This window comes from Heterodontus francisci, chromosome 34 (assembly GCF_036365525.1).
Source record: "Heterodontus francisci isolate sHetFra1 chromosome 34, sHetFra1.hap1, whole genome shotgun sequence".
Taxonomy (NCBI): domain Eukaryota; kingdom Metazoa; phylum Chordata; class Chondrichthyes; order Heterodontiformes; family Heterodontidae; genus Heterodontus; species Heterodontus francisci.
The window spans coordinates 18,763,795-18,782,693 of record NC_090404.1 but is presented as its reverse complement, the minus strand read 5'-3'; the positions used below and the strand labels follow the sequence as shown (position 1 = coordinate 18,782,693).

Sequence of the window (18,899 nt, the reverse complement as noted above, 5' to 3'; positions counted from 1 at the left end):
TTCAGAGGCCGAATAGCTGAGGCTTATCGGAAGATGATCAGAAAGATGGTAAGAAAATATAGAGCACTCGAGAAGCAGAAATCCATGCGAAACTCAATTTCAGGAGACATGGGTTGGAATTTCTGTGATATAGACAGCGGTGAAAAGAGAGAATGGAGCAATTTGTCAGTGGCTGTAGGGACAATGGCAAGGATTGAAACCTTTCTGAAATGGACTCATGTGAAAGAATTGCAGAGTTGCGAATGACAATGAAGATTTTCAAAATGCCCTGGTAGAATGTCTTGACATTGAAGTTTTATTGAAAGAGTAGCATAAATAGAAAGGTAACGCTCGCAGGCCAAGAGAGTTTGCGAGCATTAGCCATGTCTTCAAATACTGGCACAGGAGCCAAGGTGGTGAAAGCAAAGGGGCCGCAGGGAAGAAGTGGACTTGTCCCGGCGACAATGTGCCCAGCACAGCAGAATGAGTGTGCCCAAAAGGAACAGGGAGTCAAATGCTGGCAGCGGTGGGATTCGAACCCACGCCTCCGAAGAGACTGGAACCTAAATCCAGCGCCTTAGACCGCTCGGCCACGCTACCATGCAGTCGAGGTTGTGGCTGTAAATGAATTGATTGGTGATTGAAAGGTGCTTTTCTTCAGAATTATCCTGTGAATGGAGGTCTTTGCTTGGGAAGATGGAAGTGAGAGGAATTTGTAAGCACAATGCATTGAAAGTGCAGGCCGAGTGGTTGCATTGTTGAATTGGTAATGCAGGCTTTGTGGATAAATGGAGTTTGCAAAAGCCATTTGAAGATAGAAATCAAAGTCAAAGTGTGTGTGCATGTTGGAAATGTGAAAGAAAAAGAGCAAGTGTTGCTGAAACTCAGCATCTGTGGAGAGAGAAAGAGAGTGCTGATGAAAGGTGACAGGCGTACAACATTAACATTAACAGGTAGCTGAGTGTCAAGGCCTGTTAGCTCAGATGGTTAGAGCGTGGTGCTAATAACGCCAAGGTCCTGGGTTCAATCCCCATACAGGCCACTAATTTAAGCACAGGGGCAGTAATTGCCTTGCTTGGGTGCATTGCATTTACAATCCATGAGCAAATACTAATACAAATCCCCCCACAACAGCTCAACCATTTTCCATTTCATTCACAAATGCAAATATGCCCCATTTCACCTTCGCTCACTCAAGGTGCTGTGAAACCATCATCCTTTGCTGGAAAACCCATCTGCTGCACCGATGTCATTTCAGGAAAGAGACCTGCCTTCCTTTACCTCTTCTGGCGCCTCCTGACCCACAGTACTTTTAACTGTCCTCTGAAATGGCCGAACTGGCCACTGACCTTTCAAGGGCAATTAAGGACGGACAATAAATGCTGCCTTTCTCACTGATGCCCCGTGAAAAAATAAACAAAAAATGTCAGTCTATTTGAACATTGCTTTGCATCTTTCTGCTGGCTTACCTCCGTTCAAATCGCCAAATAACAAATTGCCACCCAGGAGAACTGAGTTTCTCACATGTTCCCTTTTATCTTCCTTCATGGGATGTTAGCATCGCTGGCCCATCAATATTTGCTCTTGAGAAGGTGGTGGTGGCGAGCCACCTTCTTGAACTACTGCAGTCCATGTGCAGCCGGTACACCCAGTGCTGTTAGGGAGGGGCTTCCAGAATTGTGACTCAGTGACAGTGAAAGAACGGCGATATAATGCCACGTCAGGATGGTGTGTGCTTTGGTGGGGAACTTGTAGGTAGTGGTGTTCCCCATGCGACTGTTGCCCTTGTCATTTAAGGCGATCGAGGTGACGGGTTTGGAAGGTGCTGTCAAAGGAGACTGGGCTTTAGGGGTGATAATGAGGAGAAAGCTGGAGACTGCAGGAAGATATGAACGGACGAGTGACATCGGCAGAACAGCGGCAATTGGAATTCAATCCACAGAGGTGTGAGGGAACGCATTTGGGGAAGCCTAATAAGGCGAGGGAATGCACAATAAATGGAAGAAGTATAAAGGAACAATGGCACCTTGGAGTGCAAGTCCACAGATCCCCGACGATGGTTGCTGTTGTCGTACGTCTTTCAGCGGGTATGTCGATAACTCGTATGCATCGTCAGGGAGGATATGATGTCGTCTGTCACGTGACATAGCAGTCGGAATCTGTTTGTTGAACGAGCAAGACGCTCTGGTGAAAACTCTCCAGCGATATTGATCTTCTACTCTCATCGTCAAATCAAGAAGTCACAATATAGTTTACCTGTCCTACCTGCGTGATTGATTGGCGACTTTGTGTTTGAAGGATAGAGGGAGCACAATGCGGTCACAGCGAACGATTTGTCGAAGATTTGGACTTTTTACGGCACATCGGGAGAGCGTCACATTCAGCTTGGCACTGCAGCAGAATTCCGCGAGGGGCGCAGAAGCTGTCGACAGAGCTCCGAGAGGTGAAGCACTATCAGAAGGCAGTACTTCATTGGCAACAGTGAGTAGCTGCACTGAGGGGCCGGCGGTTCAGTAGCGAAGGGGTGTGATCGGTTGATTTGGGGCATGCCGCTGCAAGTTAATTCAAAGACAAGCTTGCAAAAGGCTGAAAAAGGCCAGTGCAGGTCGATTGAAAAGCAGGCTTAAAATAAAATGCTGCAAATAGCCATCACAGCCATTACAGCTATTTGAGGCATCCTGGTGCCATTGACAGCAAAATAAACTGCTTTGTGGACAATGCCTGAAAAAGCGTGCGAAGGGGAGCAACAGGGCCACAGACCTGCAGTGCCATAGAGTTCAGAAAGAGGTGACGGCAAGTAAAAGTACTGCAGGCAGCCAGATCGGCAGCACATTGAAACCTTCGTGCAGAGGAAAGCAGGAAAGCTTCTTCCTACCTCGGAAAGCAGGGAAAATCCCAGGAATGTCCACATGATGACGTTTAAATTCCCATCTACCAAGTGGAAAGCCTCGATCCTCTTGCCAAATTCAAACTTTTCAAAGAAATGGTAGAGCTATGGTTCCTTGATTTGGCTGCATGAGAAGCAGATAAACTAGCAGTTCAAATGAAGATAGCTATGGCAATCGAAGGTCTTCAGAGGCCGAATAGCTGAGGCTTATCGGAAGATGATCAGAAAGATGGTAAGAAAATATAGAGCACTCGAGAAGCAGAAATCCATGCGAAACTCAATTTCAGGAGACATGGGTTGGAATTTCTGTGATATAGACAGCGGTGAAAAGAGAGAATGGAGCAATTTGTCAGTGGCTGTAGGGACAATGGCAAGGATTGAAACCTTTCTGAAATGGACTCATGTGAAAGAATTGCAGAGTTGCGAATGACAATGAAGATTTTCAAAATGCCCTGGTAGAATGTCTTGACATTGAAGTTTTATTGAAAGAGTAGCATAAATAGAAAGGTAACGCTCGCAGGCCAAGAGAGTTTGCGAGCATTAGCCATGTCTTCAAATACTGGCACAGGAGCCAAGGTGGTGAAAGCAAAGGGGCCGCAGGGAAGAAGTGGACTTGTCCCGGCGACAATGTGCCCAGCACAGCAGAATGAGTGTGCCCAAAAGGAACAGGGAGTCAAATGCTGGCAGCGGTGGGATTCGAACCCACGCCTCCGAAGAGACTGGAACCTGAATCCAGCGCCTTAGACCGCTCGGCCACGCTACCATGCAGTCGAGGTTGTGGCTGTAAAGGAATTGATTGGTGATTGAAAGGTGCTTTTCTTCAGAATTATCCTGTGAATGGAGGTCTTTGCTTGGGAAGATGGAAGTGAGAGGAATTTGTAAGCACAATGCATTGAAAGTGCAGGCCGAGTGGTTGCATTGTTGAATTGGTAATGCAGGCTTTGTGGATAAATGGAGTTTGCAAAAGCCACTTGAAGATAGAAATCAAAGTCAAAGTGTGTGTGCATGTTGGAAATGTGAAAGAAAAAGAGCAAGTGTTGCTGAAACTCAGCATCTGTGGAGAGAGAAAGAGAGTGCTGATGAAAGGTGACAGGCGTACAACATTAACATTAACAGGTAGCTGAGTGTCAAGGCCTGTTAGCTCAGATGGTTAGAGCGTGGTGCTAATAACGCCAAGGTCCTGGGTTCAATCCCCATACAGGCCACTAATTTAAGCACAGGGGCAGTAATTGCCTTGCTTGGGTGCATTGCATTTACAATCCATGAGCAAATACTAATACAAATCCCCCCACAACAGCTCAACCATTTTCCATTTCATTCACAAATGCAAATATGCCCCATTTCACCTTCGCTCACTCAAGGTGCTGTGAAACCATCATCCTTTGCTGGAAAACCCATCTGCTGCACCGATGTCATTTCAGGAAAGAGACCTGCCTTCCTTTACCTCTTCTGGCGCCTCCTGACCCACAGTACTTTTAACTGTCCTCTGAAATGGCCGAACTGGCCACTGACCTTTCAAGGGCAATTAAGGACGGACAATAAATGCTGCCTTTCTCACTGATGCCCCGTGAAAAAATAAACAAAAAATGTCAGTCTATTTGAACATTGCTTTGCATCTTTCTGCTGGCTTACCTCCGTTCAAATCGCCAAATAACAAATTGCCACCCAGGAGAACTGAGTTTCTCACATGTTCCCTTTTATCTTCCTTCATGGGATGTTAGCATCGCTGGCCCATCAATATTTGCTCTTGAGAAGGTGGTGGTGGCGAGCCACCTTCTTGAACTACTGCAGTCCATGTGCAGCCGGTACACCCAGTGCTGTTAGGGAGGGGCTTCCAGAATTGTGACTCAGTGACAGTGAAAGAACGGCGATATAATGCCACGTCAGGATGGTGTGTGCTTTGGTGGGGAACTTGTAGGTAGTGGTGTTCCCCATGCGACTGTTGCCCTTGTCATTTAAGGCGATCGAGGTGACGGGTTTGGAAGGTGCTGTCAAAGGAGACTGGGCTTTAGGGGTGATAATGAGGAGAAAGCTGGAGACTGCAGGAAGATATGAACGGACGAGTGACATCGGCAGAACAGCGGCAATTGGAATTCAATCCACAGAGGTGTGAGGGAACGCATTTGGGGAAGCCTAATAAGGCGAGGGAATACACAATAAATGGAAGAAGTATAAAGGAACAATGGCACCTTGGAGTGCAAGTCCACAGATCCCCGACGATGGTTGCTGTTGTCGTACGTCTTTCAGCGGGTATGTCGATAACTCGTATGCATCGTCAGGGAGGATATGATGTCGTCTGTCACGTGACATAGCAGTCGGAATCTGTTTGTTGAACGAGCAAGACGCTCTGGTGAAAACTCTCCAGCGATATTGATCTTCTACTCTCATCGTCAAATCAAGAAGTCACAATATAGTTTACCTGTCCTACCTGCGTGATTGATTGGCGACTTTGTGTTTGAAGGATAGAGGGAGCACAATGCGGTCACAGCGAACGATTTGTCGAAGATTTGGACTTTTTACGGCACATCGGGAGAGCGTCACATTCAGCTTGGCACTGCAGCAGAATTCCGCGAGGGGCGCAGAAGCTGTCGACAGAGCTCCGAGAGGTGAAGCACTATCAGAAGGCAGTACTTCATTGGCAACAGTGAGTAGCTGCACTGAGGGGCCGGCGGTTCAGTAGCGAAGGGGTGTGATCGGTTGATTTGGGGCATGCCGCTGCAAGTTAATTCAAAGACAAGCTTGCAAAAGGCTGAAAAAGGCCAGTGCAGGTCGATTGAAAAGCAGGCTTAAAATAAAATGCTGCAAATAGCCATCACAGCCATTACAGCTATTTGAGGCATCCTGGTGCCATTGACAGCAAAATAAACTGCTTTGTGGACAATGCCTGAAAAAGCGTGCGAAGGGGAGCAACAGGGCCACAGACCTGCAGTGCCATAGAGTTCAGAAAGAGGTGACGGCAAGTAAAAGTACTGCAGGCAGCCAGATCGGCAGCACATTGAAACCTTCGTGCAGAGGAAAGCAGGAAAGCTTCTTCCTACCTCGGAAAGCAGGGAAAATCCCAGGAATGTCCACATGATGACGTTTAAATTCCCATCTACCAAGTGGAAAGCCTCGATCCTCTTGCCAAATTCAAACTTTTCAAAGAAATGGTAGAGCTATGGTTCCTTGATTTGGCTGCATGAGAAGCAGATAAACTAGCAGTTCAAATGAAGATAGCTATGGCAATCGAAGGTCTTCAGAGGCCGAATAGCTGAGGCTTATCGGAAGATGATCAGAAAGATGGTAAGAAAATATAGAGCACTCGAGAAGCAGAAATCCATGCGAAACTCAATTTCAGGAGACATGGGTTGGAATTTCTGTGATATAGACAGCGGTGAAAAGAGAGAATGGAGCAATTTGTCAGTGGCTGTAGGGACAATGGCAAGGATTGAAACCTTTCTGAAATGGACTCATGTGAAAGAATTGCAGAGTTGCGAATGACAATGAAGATTTTCAAAATGCCCTGGTAGAATGTCTTGACATTGAAGTTTTATTGAAAGAGTAGCATAAATAGAAAGGTAACGCTCGCAGGCCAAGAGAGTTTGCGAGCATTAGCCATGTCTTCAAATACTGGCACAGGAGCCAAGGTGGTGAAAGCAAAGGGGCCGCAGGGAAGAAGTGGACTTGTCCCGGCGACAAAGTGCCCAGCACAGCAGAATGAGTGTGCCCAAAAGGAACAGGGAGTCAAATGCTGGCAGCGGTGGGATTCGAACCCACGCCTCCGAAGAGACTGGAACCTGAATCCAGCGCCTTAGACCGCTCGGCCACGCTACCATGTAGTCGAGGTTGTGGCTGTAAAGGAATTGATTGGTGATTGAAAGGTGCTTTTCTTCAGAATTATCCTGTGAATGGAGGTCTTTGCTTGGGAAGATGGAAGTGAGAGGAATTTGTAAGCACAATGCATTGAAAGTGCAGGCCGAGTGGTTGCATTGTTGAATTGGTAATGCAGGCTTTGTGGATAAATGGAGTTTGCAAAAGCCACTTGAAGATAGAAATCAAAGTCAAAGTGTGTGTGCATGTTGGAAATGTGAAAGAAAAAGAGCAAGTGTTGCTGAAACTCAGCATCTGTGGAGAGAGAAAGAGAGTGCTGATGAAAGGTGACAGGCGTACAACATTAACATTAACAGGTAACTGAGTGTCAAGGCCTGTTAGCTCAGATGGTTAGAGCGTGGTGCTAATAACGCCAAGGTCCTGGGTTCAATCCCCATACAGGCCACTAATTTAAGCACAGGGGCAGTAATTGCCTTGCTTGGGTGCATTGCATTTACAATCCATGAGCAAATACTAATACAAATCCCCCCACAACAGCTCCACCATTTTCCATTTCATTCACAAATGCAAATATGCCCCATTTCACCTTCGCTCACTCAAGGTGCTGTGAAACCATCATCCTTTGCTGGAAAACCCATCTGCTGCACCGATGTCATTTCAGGAAAGAGACCTGCCTTCCTTTACCTCTTCTGGCGCCTCCTGACCCACAGTACTTTTAACTGTCCTCTGAAATGGCCGAACTGGCCACTGACCTTTCAAGGGCAATTAAGGACGGACAATAAATGCTGCCTTTCTCACTGATGCCCCGTGAAAAAATAAACAAAAAATGTCAGTCTATTTGAACATTGCTTTGCATCTTTCTGCTGGCTTACCTCCGTTCAAATCGCCAAATAACAAATTGCCACCCAGGAGAACTGAGTTTCTCACATGTTCCCTTTTATCTTCCTTCATGGGATGTTAGCATCGCTGGCCCATCAATATTTGCTCTTGAGAAGGTGGTGGTGGCGAGCCACCTTCTTGAACTACTGCAGTCCATGTGCAGCCGGTACACCCAGTGCTGTTAGGGAGGGGCTTCCAGAATTGTGACTCAGTGACAGTGAAAGAACGGCGATATAATGCCACGTCAGGATGGTGTGTGCTTTGGTGGGGAACTTGTAGGTAGTGGTGTTCCCCATGCGACTGTTGCCCTTGTCATTTAAGGCGATCGAGGTGACGGGTTTGGAAGGTGCTGTCAAAGGAGACTGGGCTTTAGGGGTGATAATGAGGAGAAAGCTGGAGACTGCAGGAAGATATGAACGGACGAGTGACATCGGCAGAACAGCGGCAATTGGAATTCAATCCACAGAGGTGTGAGGGAACGCATTTGGGGAAGGCTAATAAGGCGAGGGAATACACAATAAATGGAAGAAGTATAAAGGAACAATGGCACCTTGGAGTGCAAGTCCACAGATCCCCGACGATGGTTGCTGTTGTCGTACGTCTTTCAGCGGGTATGTCGATAACTCGTATGCATCGTCAGGGAGGATATGATGTCGTCTGTCACGTGACATAGCAGTCGGAATCTGTTTGTTGAACGAGCAAGACGCTCTGGTGAAAACTCTCCAGCGATATTGATCTTCTACTCTCATCGTCAAATCAAGAAGTCACAATATAGTTTACCTGTCCTACCTGCGTGATTGATTGGCGACTTTGTGTTTGAAGGATAGAGGGAGCACAATGCGGTCACAGCGAACGATTTGTCGAAGATTTGGACTTTTTACGGCACATCGGGAGAGCGTCACATTCAGCTTGGCACTGCAGCAGAATTCCGCGAGGGGCGCAGAAGCTGTCGACAGAGCTCCGAGAGGTGAAGCACTATCAGAAGGCAGTACTTCATTGGCAACAGTGAGTAGCTGCACTGAGGGGCCGGCGGTTCAGTAGCGAAGGGGTGTGATCGGTTGATTTGGGGCATGCCGCTGCAAGTTAATTCAAAGACAAGCTTGCAAAAGGCTGAAAAAGGCCAGTGCAGGTCGATTGAAAAGCAGGCTTAAAATAAAATGCTGCAAATAGCCATCACAGCCATTACAGCTATTTGAGGCATCCTGGTGCCATTGACAGCAAAATAAACTGCTTTGTGGACAATGCCTGAAAAAGCGTGCGAAGGGGAGCAACAGGGCCACAGACCTGCAGTGCCATAGAGTTCAGAAAGAGGTGACGGCAAGTAAAAGTACTGCAGGCAGCCAGATCGGCAGCACATTGAAACCTTCGTGCAGAGGAAAGCAGGAAAGCTTCTTCCTACCTCGGAAAGCAGGGAAAATCCCAGGAATGTCCACATGATGACGTTTAAATTCCCATCTACCAAGTGGAAAGCCTCGATCCTCTTGCCAAATTCAAACTTTTCAAAGAAATGGTAGAGCTATGGTTCCTTGATTTGGCTGCATGAGAAGCAGATAAACTAGCAGTTCAAATGAAGATAGCTATGGCAATCGAAGGTCTTCAGAGGCCGAATAGCTGAGGCTTATCGGAAGATGATCAGAAAGATGGTAAGAAAATATAGAGCACTCGAGAAGCAGAAATCCATGCGAAACTCAATTTCAGGAGACATGGGTTGGAATTTCTGTGATATAGACAGCGGTGAAAAGAGAGAATGGAGCAATTTGTCAGTGGCTGTAGGGACAATGGCAAGGATTGAAACCTTTCTGAAATGGACTCATGTGAAAGAATTGCAGAGTTGCGAATGACAATGAAGATTTTCAAAATGCCCTGGTAGAATGTCTTGACATTGAAGTTTTATTGAAAGAGTAGCATAAATAGAAAGGTAACGCTCGCAGGCCAAGAGAGTTTGCGAGCATTAGCCATGTCTTCAAATACTGGCACAGGAGCCAAGGTGGTGAAAGCAAAGGGGCCGCAGGGAAGAAGTGGACTTGTCCCGGCGACAATGTGCCCAGCACAGCAGAATGAGTGTGCCCAAAAGGAACAGGGAGTCAAATGCTGGCAGCGGTGGGATTCGAACCCACGCCTCCGAAGAGACTGGAACCTGAATCCAGCGCCTTAGACCGCTCGGCCACGCTACCATGTAGTCGAGGTTGTGGCTGTAAAGGAATTGATTGGTGATTGAAAGGTGCTTTTCTTCAGAATTATCCTGTGAATGGAGGTCTTTGCTTGGGAAGATGGAAGTGAGAGGAATTTGTAAGCACAATGCATTGAAAGTGCAGGCCGAGTGGTTGCATTGTTGAATTGGTAATGCAGGCTTTGTGGATAAATGGAGTTTGCAAAAGCCACTTGAAGATAGAAATCAAAGTCAAAGTGTGTGTGCATGTTGGAAATGTGAAAGAAAAAGAGCAAGTGTTGCTGAAACTCAGCATCTGTGGAGAGAGAAAGAGAGTGCTGATGAAAGGTGACAGGCGTACAACATTAACATTAACAGGTAACTGAGTGTCAAGGCCTGTTAGCTCAGATGGTTAGAGCGTGGTGCTAATAACGCCAAGGTCCTGGGTTCAATCCCCATACAGGCCACTAATTTAAGCACAGGGGCAGTAATTGCCTTGCTTGGGTGCATTGCATTTACAATCCATGAGCAAATACTAATACAAATCCCCCCACAACAGCTCAACCATTTTCCATTTCATTCACAAATGCAAATATGCCCCATTTCACCTTCGCTCACTCAAGGTGCTGTGAAACCATCATCCTTTGCTGGAAAACCCATCTGCTGCACCGATGTCATTTCAGGAAAGAGACCTGCCTTCCTTTACCTCTTCTGGCGCCTCCTGACCCACAGTACTTTTAACTGTCCTCTGAAATGGCCGAACTGGCCACTGACCTTTCAAGGGCAATTAAGGACGGACAATAAATGCTGCCTTTCTCACTGATGCCCCGTGAAAAAATAAACAAAAAATGTCAGTCTATTTGAACATTGCTTTGCATCTTTCTGCTGGCTTACCTCCGTTCAAATCGCCAAATAACAAATTGCCACCCAGGAGAACTGAGTTTCTCACATGTTCCCTTTTATCTTCCTTCATGGGATGTTAGCATCGCTGGCCCATCAATATTTGCTCTTGAGAAGGTGGTGGTGGCGAGCCACCTTCTTGAACTACTGCAGTCCATGTGCAGCCGGTACACCCAGTGCTGTTAGGGAGGGGCTTCCAGAATTGTGACTCAGTGACAGTGAAAGAACGGCGATATAATGCCACGTCAGGATGGTGTGTGCTTTGGTGGGGAACTTGTAGGTAGTGGTGTTCCCCATGCGACTGTTGCCCTTGTCATTTAAGGCGATCGAGGTGACGGGTTTGGAAGGTGCTGTCAAAGGAGACTGGGCTTTAGGGGTGATAATGAGGAGAAAGCTGGAGACTGCAGGAAGATATGAACGGACGAGTGACATCGGCAGAACAGCGGCAATTGGAATTCAATCCACAGAGGTGTGAGGGAACGCATTTGGGGAAGGCTAATAAGGCGAGGGAATGCACAATAAATGGAAGAAGTATAAAGGAACAATGGCACCTTGGAGTGCAAGTCCACAGATCCCCGACGATGGTTGCTGTTGTCGTACGTCTTTCAGCGGGTATGTCGATAACTCGTATGCATCGTCAGGGAGGATATGATGTCGTCTGTCACGTGACATAGCAGTCGGAATCTGTTTGTTGAACGAGCAAGACGCTCTGGTGAAAACTCTCCAGCGATATTGATCTTCTACTCTCATCGTCAAATCAAGAAGTCACAATATAGTTTACCTGTCCTACCTGCGTGATTGATTGGCGACTTTGTGTTTGAAGGATAGAGGGAGCACAATGCGGTCACAGCGAACGATTTGTCGAAGATTTGGACTTTTTACGGCACATCGGGAGAGCGTCACATTCAGCTTGGCACTGCAGCAGAATTCCGCGAGGGGCGCAGAAGCTGTCGACAGAGCTCCGAGAGGTGAAGCACTATCAGAAGGCAGTACTTCATTGGCAACAGTGAGTAGCTGCACTGAGGGGCCGGCGGTTCAGTAGCGAAGGGGTGTGATCGGTTGATTTGGGGCATGCCGCTGCAAGTTAATTCAAAGACAAGCTTGCAAAAGGCTGAAAAAGGCCAGTGCAGGTCGATTGAAAAGCAGGCTTAAAATAAAATGCTGCAAATAGCCATCACAGCCATTACAGCTATTTGAGGCATCCTGGTGCCATTGACAGCAAAATAAACTGCTTTGTGGACAATGCCTGAAAAAGCGTGCGAAGGGGAGCAACAGGGCCACAGACCTGCAGTGCCATAGAGTTCAGAAAGAGGTGACGGCAAGTAAAAGTACTGCAGGCAGCCAGATCGGCAGCACATTGAAACCTTCGTGCAGAGGAAAGCAGGAAAGCTTCTTCCTACCTCGGAAAGCAGGGAAAATCCCAGGAATGTCCACATGATGACGTTTAAATTCCCATCTACCAAGTGGAAAGCCTCGATCCTCTTGCCAAATTCAAACTTTTCAAAGAAATGGTAGAGCTATGGTTCTTTGATTTGGCTGCATGAGAAGCAGATAAACTAGCAGTTCAAATGAAGATAGCTATGGCAATCGAAGGTCTTCAGAGGCCGAATAGCTGAGGCTTATCGGAAGATGATCAGAAAGATGGTAAGAAAATATAGAGCACTCGAGAAGCAGAAATCCATGCGAAACTCAATTTCAGGAGACATGGGTTGGAATTTCTGTGATATAGACAGCGGTGAAAAGAGAGAATGGAGCAATTTGTCAGTGGCTGTAGGGACAATGGCAAGGATTGAAACCTTTCTGAAATGGACTCATGTGAAAGAATTGCAGAGTTGCGAATGACAATGAAGATTTTCAAAATGCCCTGGTAGAATGTCTTGACATTGAAGTTTTATTGAAAGAGTAGCATAAATAGAAAGGTAACGCTCGCAGGCCAAGAGAGTTTGCGAGCATTAGCCATGTCTTCAAATACTGGCACAGGAGCCAAGGTGGTGAAAGCAAAGGGGCCGCAGGGAAGAAGTGGACTTGTCCCGGCGACAATGTGCCCAGCACAGCAGAATGAGTGTGCCCAAAAGGAACAGGGAGTCAAATGCTGACAGCGGTGGGATTCGAACCCACGCCTCCGAAGAGACTGGGACCTGAATCCAGCGCCTTAGACCGCTCGGCCACGCTACCATGCAGTCGAGGTTGTGGCTGTAAAGGAATTGATTGGTGATTGAAAGGTGCTTTTCTTCAGAATTATCCTGTGAATGGAGGTCTTTGCTTGGGAAGATGGAAGTGAGAGGAATTTGTAAGCACAATGCATTGAAAGTGCAGGCCGAGTGGTTGCATTGTTGAATTGGTAATGCAGGCTTTGTGGATAAATGGAGTTTGCAAAAGCCACTTGAAGATAGAAATCAAAGTCAAAGTGTGTGTGCATGTTGGAAATGTGAAAGAAAAAGAGCAAGTGTTGCTGAAACTCAGCATCTGTGGAGAGAGAAAGAGAGTGCTGATGAAAGGTGACAGGCGTACAACATTAACATTAACAGGTAGCTGAGTGTCAAGGCCTGTTAGCTCAGATGGTTAGAGCGTGGTGCTAATAACGCCAAGGTCCTGGGTTCAATCCCCATACAGGCCACTAATTTAAGCACAGGGGCAGTAATTGACTTGCTTGGGTGCATTGCATTTACAATCCATGAGCAAATGCTAATACAAATCCCCCCACAACAGCTCAACCATTTTCCATTTCATTCACAAATGCAAATATGCCCCATTTCACCTTCGCTCACTCAAGGTGCTGTGAAACCATCATCCTTTGCTGGAAAACCCATCTGCTGCACCGATGTCATTTCAGGAAAGAGACCTGCCTTCCTTTACCTCTTCTGGCGCCTCCTGACCCACAGTACTTTTAACTGTCCTCTGAAATGGCCGAACTGGCCACTGACCTTTCAAGGGCAATTAAGGACGGACAATAAATGCTGCCTTTCTCACTGATGCCCCGTGAAAAAATAAACAAAAAATGTCAGTCTATTTGAACATTGCTTTGCATCTTTCTGCTGGCTTACCTCCGTTCAAATCGCCAAATAACAAATTGCCACCCAGGAGAACTGAGTTTCTCACATGTTCCCTTTTATCTTCCTTCATGGGATGTTAGCATCGCTGGCCCATCAATAATTGCTCTTGAGAAGGTGGTGGTGGCGAGCCACCTTCTTGAACTACTGCAGTCCATGTGCAGCCGGTACACCCAGTGCTGTTAGGGAGGGGCTTCCAGAATTGTGACTCAGTGACAGTGAAAGAACGGCGATATAATGCCACGTCAGGATGGTGTGTGCTTTGGTGGGGAACTTGTAGGTAGTGGTGTTCCCCATGCGACTGTTGCCCTTGTCATTTAAGGCGATCGAGGTGACGGGTTTGGAAGGTGCTGTCAAAGGAGACTGGGCTTTAGGGGTGATAATGAGGAGAAAGCTGGAGACTGCAGGAAGATATGAACGGACGAGTGACATCGGCAGAACAGCGGCAATTGGAATTCAATCCACAGAGGTGTGAGGGAACGCATTTGGGGAAGCCTAATAAGGCGAGGGAATGCACAATAAATGGAAGAAGTATAAAGGAACAATGGCACCTTGGAGTGCAAGTCCACAGATCCCCGACGATGGTTGCTGTTGTCGTACGTCTTTCAGCGGGTATGTCGATAACTCGTATGCATCGTCAGGGAGGATATGATGTCGTCTGTCACGTGACATAGCAGTCGGAATCTGTTTGTTGAACGAGCAAGACGCTCTGGTGAAAACTCTCCAGCGATATTGATCTTCTACTCTCATCGTCAAATCAAGAAGTCACAATATAGTTTACCTGTCCTACCTGCGTGATTGATTGGCGACTTTGTGTTTGAAGGATAGAGGGAGCACAATGCGGTCACAGCGAACGATTTGTCGAAGATTTGGACTTTTTACGGCACATCGGGAGAGCGTCACATTCAGCTTGGCACTGCAGCAGAATTCCGCGAGGGGCGCAGAAGCTGTCGACAGAGCTCCGAGAGGTGAAGCACTATCAGAAGGCAGTACTTCATTGGCAACAGTGAGTAGCTGCACTGAGGGGCCGGCGGTTCAGTAGCGAAGGGGTGTGATCGGTTGATTTGGGGCATGCCGCTGCAAGTTAATTCAAAGACAAGCTTGCAAAAGGCTGAAAAAGGCCAGTGCAGGTCGATTGAAAAGCAGGCTTAAAATAAAATGCTGCAAATAGCCATCACAGCCATTACAGCTATTTGAGGCATCCTGGTGCCATTGACAGCAAAATAAACTGCTTTGTGGACAATGCCTGAAAAAGCGTGCGAAGGGGAGCAACAGGGCCACAGACCTGCAGTGCCATAGAGTTCAGAAAGAGGTGACGGCAAGTAAAAGTACTGCAGGCAGCCAGATCGGCAGCACATTGAAACCTTCGTGCAGAGGAAAGCAGGAAAGCTTCTTCCTACCTCGGAAAGCAGGGAAAATCCCAGGAATGTCCACATGATGACGTTTAAATTCCCATCTACCAAGTGGAAAGCCTCGATCCTCTTGCCAAATTCAAACTTTTCAAAGAAATGGTAGAGCTATGGTTCTTTGATTTGGCTGCATGAGAAGCAGATAAACTAGCAGTTCAAATGAAGATAGCTATGGCAATCGAAGGTCTTCAGAGGCCGAATAGCTGAGGCTTATCGGAAGATGATCAGAAAGATGGTAAGAAAATATAGAGCACTCGAGAAGCAGAAATCCATGCGAAACTCAATTTCAGGAGACATGGGTTGGAATTTCTGTGATATAGACAGCGGTGAAAAGAGAGAATGGAGCAATTTGTCAGTGGCTGTAGGGACAATGGCAAGGATTGAAACCTTTCTGAAATGGACTCATGTGAAAGAATTGCAGAGTTGCGAATGACAATGAAGATTTTCAAAATGCCCTGGTAGAATGTCTTGACATTGAAGTTTTATTGAAAGAGTAGCATAAATAGAAAGGTAACGCTCGCAGGCCAAGAGAGTTTGCGAGCATTAGCCATGTCTTCAAATACTGGCACAGGAGCCAAGGTGGTGAAAGCAAAGGGGCCGCAGGGAAGAAGTGGACTTGTCCCGGCGACAATGTGCCCAGCACAGCAGAATGAGTGTGCCCAAAAGGAACAGGGAGTCAAATGCTGGCAGCGGTGGGATTCGAACCCACGCCTCCGAAGAGACTGGAACCTGAATCCAGCGCCTTAGACCGCTCGGCCACGCTACCATGCAGTCGAGGTTGTGGCTGTAAAGGAATTGATTGGTGATTGAAAGGTGCTTTTCTTCAGAATTATCCTGTGAATGGAGGTCTTTGCTTGGGAAGATGGAAGTGAGAGGAATTTGTAAGCACAATGCATTGAAAGTGCAGGCCGAGTGGTTGCATTGTTGAATTGGTAATGCAGGCTTTGTGGATAAATGGAGTTTGCAAAAGCCACTTGAAGATAGAAATCAAAGTCAAAGTGTGTGTGCATGTTGGAAATGTGAAAGAAAAAGAGCAAGTGTTGCTGAAACTCAGCATCTGTGGAGAGAGAAAGAGAGTGCTGATGAAAGGTGACAGGCGTACAACATTAACATTAACAGGTAGCTGAGTGTCAAGGCCTGTTAGCTCAGATGGTTAGAGCGTGGTGCTAATAACGCCAAGGTCCTGGGTTCAATCCCCATACAGGCCACTAATTTAAGCACAGGGGCAGTAATTGCCTTGCTTGGGTGCATTGCATTTACAATCCATGAGCAAATACTAATACAAATCCCCCCACAACAGCTCAACCATTTTCCATTTCATTCACAAATGCAAATATGCCCCATTTCACCTTCGCTCACTCAAGGTGCTGTGAAACCATCATCCTTTGCTGGAAAACCCATCTGCTGCACCGATGTCATTTCAGGAAAGAGACCTGCCTTCCTTTACCTCTTCTGGCGCCTCCTGACCCACAGTACTTTTAACTGTCCTCTGAAATGGCCGAACTGGCCACTGACCTTTCAAGGGCAATTAAGGACGGACAATAAATGCTGCCTTTCTCACTGATGCCCCGTGAAAAAATAAACAAAAAATGTCAGTCTATTTGAACATTGCTTTGCATCTTTCTGCTGGCTTACCTCCGTTCAAATCGCCAAATAACAAATTGCCACCCAGGAGAACTGAGTTTCTCACATGTTCCCTTTTATCTTCCTTCATGGGATGTTAGCATCGCTGGCCCATCAATAATTGCTCTTGAGAAGGTGGTGGTGGCGAGCCACCTTCTTGAACTACTGCAGTCCATGTGCAGCCGGTACACCCAGTGCTGTTAGGGAGGGGCTTCCAGAATTGTGACTCAGTGACAGTGAAAGAACGGCGATATAATGCCACGTCAGGATGGTGTGTGCTTTGGTGGGGAACTTGTAGGTAGTGGTGTTCCCCATGCGACTGTTGCCCTTGTCATTTAAGGCGATCGAGGTGACGGGTTTGGAAGGTGCTGTCAAAGGAGACTGGGCTTTAGGGGTGATAATGAGGAGAAAGCTGGAGACTGCAGGAAGATATGAACGGACGAGTGACATCGGCAGAACAGCGGCAATTGGAATTCAATCCACAGAGGTGTGAGGGAACGCATTTGGGGAAGCCTAATAAGGCGAGGGAATACACAATAAATGGAAGAAGTATAAAGGAACAATGGCACCTTGGAGTGCAAGTCCACAGATCCCCGACGATGGTTGCTGTTGTCGTACGTCTTTCAGCGGGTATGTCGATAACTCGTATGCATCGTCAGGGAGGATATGATGTCGTCTGTCACGTGACATAGCAGTCGGAATCTGTTTGTTGAACGAGCAAGACGCTCTGGTGAAAACTCTCCAGCGATATTGATCTTCTACTCTCATCGTCAAATCAAGAAGTCACAATATAGTTTACCTGTCCTACCTGCGTGATTGATTGGCGACTTTGTGTTTGAAGGATAGAGGGAGCACAATGCGGTCACAGCGAACGATTTGTCGAAGATTTGGACTTTTTACGGCACATCGGGAGAGCGTCACATTCAGCTTGGCACTGCAGCAGAATTCCGCGAGGGGCGCAGAAGCTGTCGACAGAGCTCCGAGAGGTGAAGCACTATCAGAAGGCAGTACTTCATTGGCAACAGTGAGTAGCTGCACTGAGGGGCCGGCGGTTCAGTAGCGAAGGGGTGTGATCGGTTGATTTGGGGCATGCCGCTGCAAGTTAATTCAAAGACAAGCTTGCAAAAGGCTGAAAAAGGCCAGTGCAGGTCGATTGAAAAGCAGGCTTAAAATAAAATGCTGCAAATAGCCATCACAGCCATTACAGCTATTTGAGGCATCCTGGTGCCATTGACAGCAAAATAAACTGCTTTGTGGACAATGCCTGAAAAAGCGTGCGAAGGGGAGCAACAGGGCCACAGACCTGCAGTGCCATAGAGTTCAGAAAGAGGTGACGGCAAGTAAAAGTACTGCAGGCAGCCAGATCGGCAGCACATTGAAACCTTCGTGCAGAGGAAAGCAGGAAAGCTTCTTCCTACCTCGGAAAGCAGGGAAAATCCCAGGAATGTCCACATGATGACGTTTAAATTCCCATCTACCAAGTGGAAAGCCTCGATCCTCTTGCCAAATTCAAACTTTTCAAAGAAATGGTAGAGCTATGGTTCTTTGATTTGGCTGCATGAGAAGCAGATAAACTAGCAGTTCAAATGAAGATAGCTATGGCAATCGAAGGTCTTCAGAGGCCGAATAGCTGAGGCTTATCGGAAGATGATCAGAAAGATGGTAAGAAAATATAGAGCACTCGAGAAGCAGAAATCCATGCGAAACTCAATTTCAGGAGACATGGGTTGGAATTTCTGTGATATAGACAGCGGTGAAAAGAGAGAATGGAGCAATTTGTCAGTGGCTGTAGGGACAATGGCAAGGATTGAAACCTTTCTGAAATGGACTCATGTGAAAGAATTGCAGAGTTGCGAATGACAATGAAGATTTTCAAAATGCCCTGGTAGAATGTCTTGACATTGAAGTTTTATTGAAAGAGTAGCATAAATAGAAAGGTAACGCTCGCAGGCCAAGAGAGTTTGCGAGCATTAGCCATGTCTTCAAATACTGGCACAGGAGCCAAGGTGGTGAAAGCAAAGGGGCCGCAGGGAAGAAGTGGACTTGTCCCGGCGACAATGTGCCCAGCACAGCAGAATGAGTGTGCCCAAAAGGAACAGGGAGTCAAATGCTGGCAGCGGTGGGATTCGAACCCACGCCTCCGAAGAGACTGGGACCTGAATCCAGCGCCTTAGACCGCTCGGCCACGCTACCATGCAGTCGAGGTTGTGGCT

At 47.0% G+C, this 18,899-nt stretch overlaps 13 non-coding genes across 13 annotated transcripts; 6 read left to right on the top strand and 7 right to left on the bottom strand.

The window, feature by feature from the left end:
- Positions 1 to 497: 497 nt before the first annotated feature.
- Positions 498 to 579, bottom strand: trnal-uag (transfer RNA leucine (anticodon UAG)). Its single transcript has one exon. It is a non-coding gene; the product is annotated as a tRNA-Leu (tRNA).
- A 368-nt stretch (positions 580 to 947) lies between these two features.
- Positions 948 to 1,021, top strand: trnai-aau (transfer RNA isoleucine (anticodon AAU)). The gene has a single exon. It is a non-coding gene; the product is annotated as a tRNA-Ile (tRNA).
- Positions 1,022 to 3,547: 2,526 nt separating this feature from the next.
- trnal-cag (transfer RNA leucine (anticodon CAG)) lies at positions 3,548 to 3,629 on the bottom strand. Its single transcript has one exon. It is a non-coding gene; the product is annotated as a tRNA-Leu (tRNA).
- A 368-nt stretch (positions 3,630 to 3,997) lies between these two features.
- Positions 3,998 to 4,071, top strand: trnai-aau (transfer RNA isoleucine (anticodon AAU)). The gene has a single exon. It is a non-coding gene; the product is annotated as a tRNA-Ile (tRNA).
- Positions 4,072 to 6,597: 2,526 nt separating this feature from the next.
- trnal-cag (transfer RNA leucine (anticodon CAG)) lies at positions 6,598 to 6,679 on the bottom strand. The gene has a single exon. It is a non-coding gene; the product is annotated as a tRNA-Leu (tRNA).
- Positions 6,680 to 7,047: 368 nt separating this feature from the next.
- Positions 7,048 to 7,121, top strand: trnai-aau (transfer RNA isoleucine (anticodon AAU)). The gene has a single exon. It is a non-coding gene; the product is annotated as a tRNA-Ile (tRNA).
- Positions 7,122 to 9,647: 2,526 nt separating this feature from the next.
- Positions 9,648 to 9,729, bottom strand: trnal-cag (transfer RNA leucine (anticodon CAG)). Its single transcript has one exon. It is a non-coding gene; the product is annotated as a tRNA-Leu (tRNA).
- Positions 9,730 to 10,097: 368 nt separating this feature from the next.
- On the top strand, positions 10,098 to 10,171 carry trnai-aau (transfer RNA isoleucine (anticodon AAU)). The gene has a single exon. It is a non-coding gene; the product is annotated as a tRNA-Ile (tRNA).
- Positions 10,172 to 12,697: 2,526 nt separating this feature from the next.
- trnal-cag (transfer RNA leucine (anticodon CAG)) lies at positions 12,698 to 12,779 on the bottom strand. Its single transcript has one exon. It is a non-coding gene; the product is annotated as a tRNA-Leu (tRNA).
- Positions 12,780 to 13,147: 368 nt separating this feature from the next.
- Positions 13,148 to 13,221, top strand: trnai-aau (transfer RNA isoleucine (anticodon AAU)). Its single transcript has one exon. It is a non-coding gene; the product is annotated as a tRNA-Ile (tRNA).
- Positions 13,222 to 15,747: 2,526 nt separating this feature from the next.
- On the bottom strand, positions 15,748 to 15,829 carry trnal-cag (transfer RNA leucine (anticodon CAG)). Its single transcript has one exon. It is a non-coding gene; the product is annotated as a tRNA-Leu (tRNA).
- A 368-nt stretch (positions 15,830 to 16,197) lies between these two features.
- On the top strand, positions 16,198 to 16,271 carry trnai-aau (transfer RNA isoleucine (anticodon AAU)). Its single transcript has one exon. It is a non-coding gene; the product is annotated as a tRNA-Ile (tRNA).
- Positions 16,272 to 18,797: 2,526 nt separating this feature from the next.
- trnal-cag (transfer RNA leucine (anticodon CAG)) lies at positions 18,798 to 18,879 on the bottom strand. Its single transcript has one exon. It is a non-coding gene; the product is annotated as a tRNA-Leu (tRNA).
- Positions 18,880 to 18,899: the final 20 nt, after the last annotated feature.